The sequence below is a fragment of the Mus pahari genome, chromosome 4 (assembly GCF_900095145.1).
Source record: "Mus pahari chromosome 4, PAHARI_EIJ_v1.1, whole genome shotgun sequence".
Classification (NCBI taxonomy): Eukaryota; Metazoa; Chordata; class Mammalia; order Rodentia; family Muridae; genus Mus; species Mus pahari.
In genome coordinates this window covers 88,923,130-88,936,152 of record NC_034593.1, presented here as the reverse complement: position 1 = coordinate 88,936,152, position 13,023 = coordinate 88,923,130, and positions in this window count along the sequence as shown.

Genomic DNA, 13,023 nt, shown 5'->3' with positions numbered 1-13,023 from the left:
GCACACGCCTTTAATCCCAGCACTCGGGAGGCAGAGGCAGGCAGATTTCTGAGTTCGAGGCCAGCCTGGTCTACAAAGTGAGTTCCAGGACAGCCAGCCAGAGCTCTACAGAGAAACCCTGTCTCAAAAAAACAAAAAAAAAAGTCTATTCAGTTTTTTGTTGTTGTTTTTGTTAACTTGTTATATTTCAGATTAACAATTTTTGCACAAATGACAACACAATAACTTAAACCACAGCCTAGACCTGTGGTAGATGAAATGAGAAGTGTCCCTCCTCAGACTTATGAGTTGTCCCCAGTTGGTGGTCCCATTGGAGGATGTATGTATAAGAGGCATGGCCTTGCAGCAGGAGGTGTGTCGCTGTGAGTGGGCATTGAGATTTCATAGCTTTGCTCCACTTCTGGTTGTTCCTCCCTTTCCATCACACTCACTGTTATAGATACACTCTCTCAGCTTCCTGTTCCTGCCACCATGGCTGCCCAGTGCTGTATGTCTCCCTGCTATGATGGGCTCTTATATATCAGGAACCATAAACTAAAATAAACTCTTTTTTTCCAAATGTTGCTTTTGGTCATGCTAGTTTAACACAGCAACAGAAGAGCATATAATCCATAAGCCAATAAAATTATTTATCTGTATTTTATTATTTTATTTTTTCTTTCTGAAAAGCAAGACTGGGACACCAGCAAAGACCACAGTAGTGACAGACCCTCAAGGACTTGGAAACTGAGATGTCACCTGAAGTTTGAGTTGGCGTGAGTCTACTTAGAGCTTGAGCTGTCAGTCTTCCCAAGGAGACATGGATGTTATGGAAATATATTCAGTTTAACAAGAAGAAGTAAAATAGAGGTACGTAGTCTGTCCTAAGGTTGGGAAGATGGTTCAGCAAGTAAGGGCAATTGCTACCAACTAACATGGTGGAAGGGGAAAGTTGACTACCACACGTTCTCTGAGATTCACCTGTATACCATGGTACTGTGACCAACCCCCAACACACATGCACCCCCCCATTCACACATACAAGACAAGCACACATGCACACATGCTCTCCTGTACACAGACGTACACATATAGGCACACATACACACATGTACATATGCACGCACACTCACACACACACACAAGACAAGCATGCATACACATGTGCACACACTCTCTAATGTACATACATGTACATGCATGTACACATGCACACACTCGAATGTATAGGTATACACACATGTACACACATGTGCACACACATACACATACTTAAAAAAGATGTAATAGAAATTTAAAATTGCTCTATTCTATATGAAGAGTGAATATAAATGAAGGTGGACTACCAAGGATGCAAAGGAAAACCAGAAGAATGCCTGTCTGAATTTGGTTAGAGAGAAAGACATCATTTCTCAGCAGATATTCTCTGGATGAAAGACTTTTTTTTATAGTGAGTGTCACAGGCAGGTTCCTGGAAGGCTAAGTCTGGCCCACAGTGTACTGACTCATAGTATCTTTTTTGTTTGTTTGTTTTGTTTTGTTTTGTTTTGTTTTGTTTTGTTTTGTTTTTCGAGACAGGGTTTCTCAGTATAGCCCTGGCTGTCCTGGAACTCACTTTGTAGACCAGGTTGGCCTTGAANTCAGAAATCTACCTGCCTCTGCCTCCCAAGTACTGGGATTAAAGGGGTGTGCCACCACTTCCCAGCTCATAGTATCTTTTACATTAAAGACATTGTCACCTAATTTCATATTTAAAATCTAGGCTCCTAGCTTCTTTTGAAGCTTCTCTTTCTGGGAGGACCTGGCTTAGGCAGACTGGCCATAATGGTCTGGAGTAGGAAAATAATAGCTGCTTTTTCAGTGTGTTGTCCCCATTGCCACAGGCTGGATCATCCCGTGCTCTTTGACCTCCTTCAGGCATCTCTGTTACAGTCTTCTGGGCCTTTTGGCTTTGAGTGTGTGACCCCCTAATAGCAAGCATGCCTTCAGCTACTTGAGCTCAAATTGACTTAAGAAAACCCTGAACCTGCCCTGCTCTGATTCCATGCTCAGCGTGCAGCCTCCTGAGAATCTGCCTAACCATGTAGCCTGTCTATAAGAAAAGAATGCACCGATCTCCTTTCACGATCATTTGTGGTCTATGAGGTAGAGTTCACAGAACACACGTACAAGGCTTGAGAGTTGACAGGTCTGCTCCCAATTCTGACACTGACACTTGATAGATAAGATCATCATGAGACTGTGCACCACCCTGCCAGGATCCATATGATATCTTGGGTCACTTTGTGTTATACTCTAAATATTCAAATTGCAAAAATATCTTATATGCAAAATCAATACCTCTATAATCCACAAGTTACTGTGTTTGTAGATCTGCCTGATTCAACAACCAATGAGGGTCTCTAGAGTCAACAGACAATACAAAAGGGGGAACACTGATATAAACTAATATAGTCATCTGCTTCAAAGAGGAAAAGTAGGAAGTGGTGGGAGGAATATGGACTCTGAATATAGGTTTTTACTCAGTTTCACAAACTTTCTTTTATTAGCAATGTGAACTTATTAACTGTTCTGTTACAAATCCCTCATTACACATTTGAGAGAAATGTGAGGATCGAAGGGACAGGTAAGGAAGACACCATGTAAATTGTAAAATGGGTGTAATTGTTAGTATTACATTTTTATAATCCAAGTAGTGTGTGTGTGTGTGTGTGTGTGTGTGTGTGTGTGTGTGTGTGCGTGCGCGCACCTGCCTGTTTCTGTATGTTTACTGTTTGCAAATGGAGGCCAGAAGACAATGTCAGATCCCCTGGAACTAGAGTTATACGTGATAGTGGGCTTCTTACAGTAGAAGCAGGGAACTGAACCTGGATTTTCTACAATAGTGTTAAGTGCTCTAAACCACAAAACCATCTCTTTAGCCCCTAAACCATTTCTTTAGACTTTATAATCCACTCTATAAGCAAAAATAAAAGTGGTAGGAGAAGGATCCAAGAAGCCCATACCCAGGTTTCTAGCTTGTCATGATACCATTCACAACCAAGAGATGCATGCTACCTTAGAAGAACCATAATTATCAGGGTCTGCTGTAGATCAAATCAGTTCATGGTTTGTAAAATAAATAATGACATTCAAAGATGCTGAAGGTGGAAGGAAAGAGTGTCAGAGCACGGTTGGGTGAGAGATTACATTGAAACAAGAAGGCAACTTGGCAAGATTCTCCCCCCAAAATTGAATATGTGCCTCATTAACAAACACCCTTTTATGTTCTTTCCATGACTACTACTGCATAGCTATTACCCCCAAAATAAGATTAATGTGTCATCTCAGTGGGAGAGGATTGCCTAATCCTGTAGGGAAGTGATGCCCCAGGTATGGGAGTACCTAGGGGGCACCCTCTCAGAGGGGGGTGGGGGAAGAACTCTTCAAATGGAGCTCTGGGAGAGGGGACAACATTTGGGATGTAAATTAATTAATTAATAAAAAGTGTAAATATCTTAAAAGAAAAAGAAAATACCTTGAAAATAAAAGGCATAAATAGGAAAAAGATTAATATGCCATATATAAGAAATGGAATGGGGTATGGTGTGATTACAAGGGGTGCGCATGCACGTGTGTGTGTGTGTGTGTGTGTGTGTGTGTGTGTGTGTGTGTGTGTGAAAATCACAGCCCTGCTGTCTCTGTGAGAACTTATTTGGGGAGACTGTTCTAACCCCTTGGTTTCTGTGTTTCCTCACTAAACCCACATGCCTTCAGCTCTCCTGTGGTTTCCCTGCAGTCAGTCTCCTGCCTAATGGCTGACAATTCCATGGTTCAGATTTTCTTTACAGGCTGGAGAGGTGGTGCTTGCCTTATACTTTCTCCCTGAACTGAGTTATTTTTTAAGGATCCTTTTTAACTGTGTGACACTGCCTCATTACTAAAGACCACAGCAGGCTTGGTGTTTTCAAAGTATTAGCAAAGGTGCAAGATCACCCCAGAGAGACACTTAGCATCAACTGGGAGAATGATGGGGATAGACATGCTGTTCTGTTGTTTCTAACATTGAGACAGTTATGATATAGCAAGCTGGTCAGTAAGAGTGTAATAGCCTGAGCTCACCTGTCCCACTTGGCTTGCTCTGATACTCAAGTCTTCAGGCGAAGATCATTCTTTCTGTTGCATTTCATGACACATCAGGAACACATGGAAGGATCCCAGGAGTGAACAGCTTCTCTTTTAAACCATATAGGATGGATCAGAAGCATGGGCCTGCATGGTAAGGGACCTTTATTCTCAACCAGCAGGCCACAGTGAGATTTCTGCAGTGACCAGGGAGATGGTTAGAGAGATAGGGCTTCTCCCAAGACTAGGATTGAAACCCAATCTCAATTAAGTTAAGAGATCTTCAATTAAGACTGTCTGGCCTTCTTGGCCTTACCAGTCCTCAGGAGTCAAGACAGGATCTCCTCTGGTTCTCCAAATAGAAGAAGCATTTTTTCCAGTAAGACTCTTTTAGACTGTCAGTTCTTTATGCCTCCTAAACAATCCTTTTTTACATGGAAAGTCATTTTCACATTTGAATCCCAGTCCTGGATTTGTCTATCAAATACTGTGGCAAAAAGTGAAAAGCACTATAATAATAAAACATTGTTCTTAAATCCTAACTGTGGAATATCAAAGAAAGAGGAAGAAAGGAAGAAAGGAAGAAAGGAAGAAAGAAAGAAAGAAAGAAAGAAAGAAAGAAAGAAAGAAAGAAAGAAAGAAAGAAAGAAAGAAAAGGGAAGGGAAGGGAAGGGAAGGGAGGGGAAGGGAAGGGAAGGGAAGGGAAGGGAAGGAAGGAAGGAAGGAAGGAAGGAAGGAAGGAAGGAAGGAAGGAAGAAAGGAAGGAAGATCAAATTTGGAGTCAACCAAAGCTTCTGTCCCATTTGTCATCTTGCCAAAACATGGACAGCACTAACTTTGTGTAGCTATTCCACTGAGAATGACACATGCAGATGTTTCCTGAAGAAGCATGAGGAAATATCTCATACAGAAATCACATGTTATGATGAAGGCAAGCAAAAAGATGCCAGAGTTTTCTCTGTTATAAGACACAGATATTTAAGCATGAAAAATAAATACAACGTGTCCAGTAAATTTCCAAGAGAGTTTATAAAATATGTGCTCATTGGAGAAAAAAATCATAATCTGTATATTCATAGTCTTTAAACTTCTGAAAATGATGAAAATTAGACTTTTCCTTTTTGAACAAGAATAGAATATTTCTTCTTCAAATAGAATTTGTTATATCAGTTTGCTCTGCAACAGAGATAATAATCCCTTATGTGGATGATACACATGTGTGTATGTGTATGTATGCATGTATGTATGAATCTATCTATCTATCTTTACCTATATACATACTTATCTACATATCTTTTAAGAAGGAAGGTAAATGCTTTAATAAAAAGCAAAAATATGAGGAAAATTTTCAGCTTTTGAGGAATGCACATCTGGCCTGGTGAATTGGTTTTATCTGAGTCCTAGTTTATGGGTGCCCAGCCTTTAATAATTTTAACCATATTAAGATCCTTCAATCCTTACAGGATAAATATGAACTTGCTCAATAATCTGCCTATGTAATTAAGACTCACTAAATATGTAACATCAGAGAAGGGCCATCCTAGGATCTTTTAACCCAGGAGCTAAAAAGTATGTTGAAATTTCTTGGTAACAACTTTAAAATATAACATTTATTAATTAGTTTCTTTATGGCAGTACAAACAAATATCAAGTGTATTTTATATCAAGTGTATATTCTAGCAATGGAGAATGAAGTGACAAAATGTATCATATCTGTCATACAAATAAAAACCCCTTCAAAGATGGGGGAGAGACAAGCATACAGGCTTAGTAAACAAAAATTCATGCACATTTCATCCTTAGTTCTGCAGTTCACGTTACAAAGTGATGACAGTGAAGGGGTTGCTTAACTTGTTGAAAGGATCAGAACCTGCTTTACAGAAGTGGTATTGGGCAAAAATGAACCTTAAAAGAGCAAAGAACTCTCTAGATGAAAGGGAAGAGAGAGCGGGCTTACAGAGATTAAAAAGGCTCAAAAAGGAGAAGTCAGGGAAAGTCTGATGAGGAGGGAACTGAAGTCTCAAGGTTGTAGTGGAGGGACTGGGGAGGCTGCATACCCTTCAAAGGACTTGAGAGCCTTTGACCCCTAGGCAAGAAATGGTACCTGGAGGTCTTGCAGCAGGAGAGATGTTATCAGAGCCTCTCTCTTAGGAGGTGGATTCTGAGGCTCTGGAGCAAGATGGAAATCTTGAGTTAGCCCTTAGCCTCTGTCAGAAACAGTAACGACAAGAGGTAACTGATAAACTAACTCAGTCCAGAGCTACAGGAGAGGAGAGGACAGAAGAGTTCTGAGAAGAAATAATAAAGATAGAAGGGGGTGTTATTTTAATGACTTAAACCATGCGACAGGTACCACACACATAGTATTTGGTCTTTATAACAACTCTATGAGCTAAGTGAACACATCCATTAAAAACTGAACATCTATAAGGCTAACAACTCACTCAAAGACACAGGCATTAACCAACAGAGCTAAGATTTGAACCAATGTCCTCTAGATGCCAAAGCCTGTAGCACTTTTGCTCTCTACTCAGAATCAGAAGGAACTGATAAAAAGTTACATATTTCTTCATTTTCCCGAAACCCTGTGAAATCAATGTGTGTGCTCCCACCTCTGAAAGTTCAGGATAAAGACAATTCTGGCAGGTCATATTTTTCAGAAGAGACCAGTCTAGAGACTGGAGCCCTGTTTACCCCATCTGCACTTATTTTTTTATTACCAATAATAAATTATCATGAACATGGTGACTTAAATGTTTCAAGCTCCAGAGGCCATGACTTCCTCCACAGATCATAGCGTGAGTCCTACTCACAACAGGTTGCTCTGATCTTTACGTCGGCCTCTCTTTTTAGTGTTCTGTTTGTGTTCATGCATGTGTCAGTGCATGCTACAGTGCACATGTGGAATTGGTCCTCATCTTTCCACTCTGTGCTTGAGGCAAAGCCTATCTTGCTTTTGCTGCTTCATTCACATGCTACTACATCCCGCATCTCACATGGATCCTAGGAGTTGAACTCAGGCTTGACAAAGCCCCTTTACTCAACAAACCCTGTCTTATGTCCTCTCCCCGTTTCACCTTTAAGGACCCCCATGATTACACAGCATTCACTTGGCAATTCAAAATCATCTCCTCTTGTTAAAGCCTGGTGGTTGACAGCCTCAGCTCTATCTGCAATCTCGATTCCCCTTCACTCTAGAAGGTGAACATGATACCCATTCCTGGGATTAAGGTGCAGAAATCTTAGGGGAGGGAGACAATATTCTCTATACCACAAATTTCTCTTCATTTTTCTTTACTTTCTTTTTGCTTTGCTACTCTCAGACATTTATAAGGAGATTGGAGAACCATTGGCAAGCGAAGAGTTAACAAGACATCCAAGAAGCACAATAGCCTCCTGACAGGTTAAATGTGGGATGTACCAGTGCACTGAGGGCTGGGCAGCTGGAGTAGGTGGCTCACATCTTTAAGAAATGCTCATCAAGCCATGACCAGTGGAAACCAGGACAGCAGTCACCTGGGAAACCGAGTAAACATAAACATACAGCCATCCATCACTGCCATCTGGAAGAAATTGGGCAGCGAGGGTCTTCCTGTTAGGCCTTGCTGCAGTATTTATTTGTGTAGCTGGAGATTCCAGGCCAGCTTTTCTGTCAGCAGTGCTTCGGTGAAGAGCACAGGACTGAGCTTCAGCCTACAACTAAAACATACCACCTTCGTGTACGCATGTGGATGTAAACATTGACAGCAGACAGGTCAATCAAGAGATAGGTGCTCATATCTTCAAGTCTAAGCAATCACTCTCGGTCATGCCAGGAGGCTCAGTGTGCTCTCTGGCAATACTATCTTTAGAAAAGTCCCATGAATGCTGCTTGTGTTCTACTGTGTGCAGGAGCTATGGTGCCCAGAGTTGTTGCTCTATTAAGTTTTCCCAGGTCAATGAGCTCAGGTCTGCATGTGCTAGTAATAGATGCCTTGAATTGGACCCCTGTATAAAGTGCTACGCTAAGTTGTAAGCACACTACTGACAGTCCTCACTGATGGTGGAGACTGTGTTTTCAGCTGTTGCCCTAGTAGTGATAGATGTGCCCCGTTCCCATCACATGCTCCTGTTCTGTTTGAGCCAAAGTGTATTTACAAGGCAGCTAGTGGAGGTTGCGGGTGGCAAGTCTGAGGCGTGGGCTGGAGCAAAGTGAAGTGACCCACACAGGGAACAAACCTATGACCTTGGCCTCCTAAGCATCATATCTTCACAGGATCAGATAATAGGGTCCTCAGAAAGCTGGCCATCTAGGTGCACATGCAGCATTGAAACATGCAACACTGAAATACTTAAAGGCAACCTTGCCTGTCTGCAGCCATAGGGAATTTTCAGAACAGTCTCCTGATGGTAGCTCTGCTCTTCCCTTCCTATATCTGAGGACCTCTTATCCAGTGATACTAAGAGTCACCGGATCCATTCTTTTATTATTATTGTTATTTTCAGTGCTGGGGACTGAACCCAGCCATATCCCCAGACAGATACAGGCTCTCATTATGTTGCCCAGACCGGTTCATTCTGTGACCTTGTGATCTTTCCCGCTTCAGCCTCCAGAATGGCTTCAGTTATAGGCCAATGACACCTGGCCTGACTTCTAGGGCATTTAACAAAAAAAACATTCCTTAAAAGATCTATTTACTTGTTTTTAGTGTGCATGTGTGTGTATATACATGTGTGCATATGCCTTCAGACATGCATGTTCATCATATGCATACCTGGTGCCCAGGGAGAATAGAAGTTGTTGTGTCCTGTGGAACTAGAGTTACAAATGATTGTAAACCATCTAATATGCGTGCTGGGAGCTAAACTTGGGCCCTCTGCAAGAGTATTAAGTGTTCTTCACTTTGGACCCATCTATCCAGCCCCCTCAAAGATAGTCTTGACTGGTTGTGCCCATAGCGCTAACTCTCCATTCTTATCTATCTCATCCAGTGTGGGCTCCTGTAGGGCCTGGAGTATGTTTTATTCAGTTCAGGGCACATAGTCAAGCCTTGAAATGATACATCCCATGTTTGCAAAGTGAATTTTTTTAAATGGACGAATTTAAGAGCAAAGTAAAAATTTCACATTTCTGCCTCTAATTTTAAAGGTGGTGTTCAAATTCCGAACATTCTTTATTTCCTTTTTCATGAACAAGAAATACACCACCATAATATTGCCCACAGAAAGCTTAATGCAAGCCCCAGATAGAAGCCACACACATACTGTAAAATTTTCTTGCAATTACATTAAATTAGGTTAAAATATAGATGAACGTAACATTTATTTTCTTTTACCCAATATAAGTAAAGTGCTATACTTTCATATGTAAGTTATATAAACATTACGAACAAGGTATTTTTCCTTTTTATTGAAAAAAGATTGTTTTCTCACGTAATATATCCTGATTATGGTTTTCCCTCCCTCTACTCCTCCAAGTTACTCCCTACCTACCTCACCATCCATACCCACTCCGTTAGAAAAGAACAAGTTTCTAAGAGATAATAATAATATAAAATGAAATAAAATATAAGATAAAGCTAAAACTATTTCATTAGAATTGGATATAACAATCAAACAGAAGGAAATGAGCCCAAGAGAAGGCACAAGAATCAGAGGATCGCTCATTCACATATTCTGGAATTCCATAAAAACACTAAACTAGAAGCCATGTATTACACACACACACACACACACACACACACACACACACATATATATATATATATATATATATATCTCATATATACATACACACATCATATACAGACCATATACATAAGACCTGGTGAGTTCATATTAGCTTCTGTCACGTGAACGACATATATTTGGCTTCTGTATCAGCTCTGGCAGCCCATCTCACTCTGGACTAGCCACAGATCAGTCGCTTGTGGCTACTGTCCTACTCCATAGATGCCTACCTTCATTGGTCAGAGTTACTAGTTAACATCTGACTAACCTTTACAAGGAATCCTTACTTTCCATAGGTCATTCATAATGGCAGCATGGGTAAGTGCTCAATTTCTACTCAATAGTTAAGGAAATTCAGGTTTAACTTGAAGCTAGTTGGTGACTGTGTTAGGCTCTAGAAGCAGGTGCTCTAGGTCTACTGTTTCCTCTCACACCACACACATTGCTGCTACAATGGGATGTGCAACAGCTGGGGCTACTCTTTAGAGAGTGGGCGAAGTGGCTTTTAGCTTTTAACTAACTCACACAATAGAGCTACTTTCAGCTACTTGGTTTAGCTAGACATTTCATGTTATAGAAGTTATTCCACCACTAGATTGACTCATGGTTCAGCTTGCAAGCCACAGTCTGACTCCTCCCATGCTTTTGACAGCTGCCTCAGCTTTGATTGAACAGCTTAGGCTTTGAATTAGCTCAGTTTATTGGACAGCACATCTCTCCAGTACCAATCCAGGCATTTCCCTACAGCCCATTCTTTTGCTCATTTTAGAGTGCCTCCTTTTCTTCCTTCTGATTTCTAATAGTAACATGTGATGAAACTTCCTAGTTTAATTTCCAGCTACCCATGGCTCACATAGATTTAATTCTAGTATTTCAAAATGTTAAGTTTTGTTCTGGATGACCTACAAAGATCCTTTGCGGGAACTCTGCCACTATGTTTTTTTTCTTTGAAAGTCCAAATCATAGTTGGAAAAGGTAATAATTTTCTCACCCAAGCCACGTCTAAAGAAGTCTGGTCCCCAGACTGTATCTGGATTAAAAAGAGGCTCAGTATAACACACACACAATAAAATGATTGTGGTCTAATTTTAGAAAAATCTTATCCCTTCTTACTGAACCCATGTCTTCTCCCTATCAGGTCAACTTTATCAGGGATGAACATGATAAACATCAAGAACATGTATGTATGAACATAAAAGGCTGTTCCTAAAATATTCATGTGACCTTCCCCTTTTCCTGATTAACACACTATTAAGATTCAATATACTCAATAGAATGAAGTCCAAACCTTCTAACCTTGAGCTAGTCAGCTGATCAGAACAAACTCCCTCAGTAGAACACAATTCATTAGAGGCAAGAATCAATAGAAAGTTTAAAACATCTCACAATTCTAACCTTGGCCTGAGGACTGTCCCACTTCCCCACGTCCCTTTTCACACCCATCCCCGTGCCACAATCTCACAAGCATCCCCACGAGCTTCCAGAACACGCCCCGTGGTTGTAGGCCTGTGAGCCATGTATCTGAGCACTCGGTTTCTCTACCCCTTCCTCTGTCCACTTCGCTACTTACTCCTCAGCAGAATCTCAGCCCCAGACAGAGTGACTCACTTCTAGCTTTGTGAATCCGGATGCTATCTGAACCTCTTGCACAAAGTCCAGAATGCACTGGTCCTGCTTTGTTCACAAGATGAACAAAAGTACTGGAGTCAAGAACAATGCCTAGGATTTAGAAGCAGGTACTCTAGTTTATTACTTTTTTCCCCTCATGACTTATTGGCAATTTCCTTGCACATAAATAAGAATTTAATTACTGATAAGGAATAGATATTTGAACAAATATTTCATCTAATGGCAAAACACATCCTATCAAAAGGTGCTGACACCTTTACCAGCTATTGAATGCAGCCTATGATAGGTGACAGCCTTTCAGTGAACTGTTGAAAGGGACAAGAATGAAAGACTAAGCATCCCACATTGGTTCAAATTATCAAGTGTATTAAATTATGTTGTCGACTCATATTTATACATAGATATTATGTATAAATTTGAAAAAGAATGAAAAGCAACTAAACACTGATATACTGTGGATGAACATGTGAAAGGTATATCAATCTTGGGAAACAGGTACATAGGACATATCACACACACACATATACACACACACACACTCATATATATATGCTATAATATATATATATATATATATATACATATATAATATAAAACAGAGGTAAACATACACAAGTGGCATATACATACAATTAATACATATACACATACATAGACATAGATGATTATAATATCTACATCCATAATTTTTATGAAATAAAAATTTAAAAAATGTTAGCCAATGTTGTGGTGCATTGATGCAAAGGAATTTTTTTCCACTGTAAAATAGAATGAACTAAAGATTCACCCCACACCATGAATACCTCTTAAAGATGCTACTGAAAGTAGAAGAAACTCAAAGACTATGTACTGAGTAATGGATTTAGGGGACACCATGGCAAATGCAAAGTCATAAAATCAAAATTGTTTTAGGGGCTGTTGGTGGGATGGAAGTTCAAGGAACTAGACAACAGTACATGAGAAAACTTTTGGGTGCAGGGAAATGTCTGATAGTCTAATTGTAAGTGGTGACTGCTGGACTGTATGCTTGTCAAAAGCAATCACATCTACAACAGATGATACGTCACAATGGGCACTTTCACTGTCTGTAAATCATTCATTTCATTGTCTGTAAAACTCTTTCCTCTCCTCTCCCTCTCTTTCCTCCCCTTTCTTTCCTCCTTTCTTTGTGCTGTTTCTTTTGCTGTACTGGGGATAAAGCTTAAAGAAAGAGAAACCCCCTGAAATAATCAAAGACAGTTTTTTCATTAGAAGACGACACCGATCTAACCTCACTTTTCCTATCTGACCTCACCTCTTGATAGAAGCCAGAAAGGGTGAAATTGATATTTGCTGAATAGAAAAGAAAACATGAGGTTGTCTTAAGTGCATAGAATTAAGTATAGATTTCAAACAATGAGTTAAGGATGCATTGTGATAACTGAATTATGGGATATGACAAGCGAATGGGCAAGAGGGTGTGTGAGAAGCACATGAAACCTTACTCTTTTTGAGTATCAAGTAACAGTTTACTTCCCAGATGAGATTACCATGGATCGTAACCTAAGAATTAAAATGCACCCAACCATCTTTAAAAATTTTTATTTGATTTAAAATCATTAT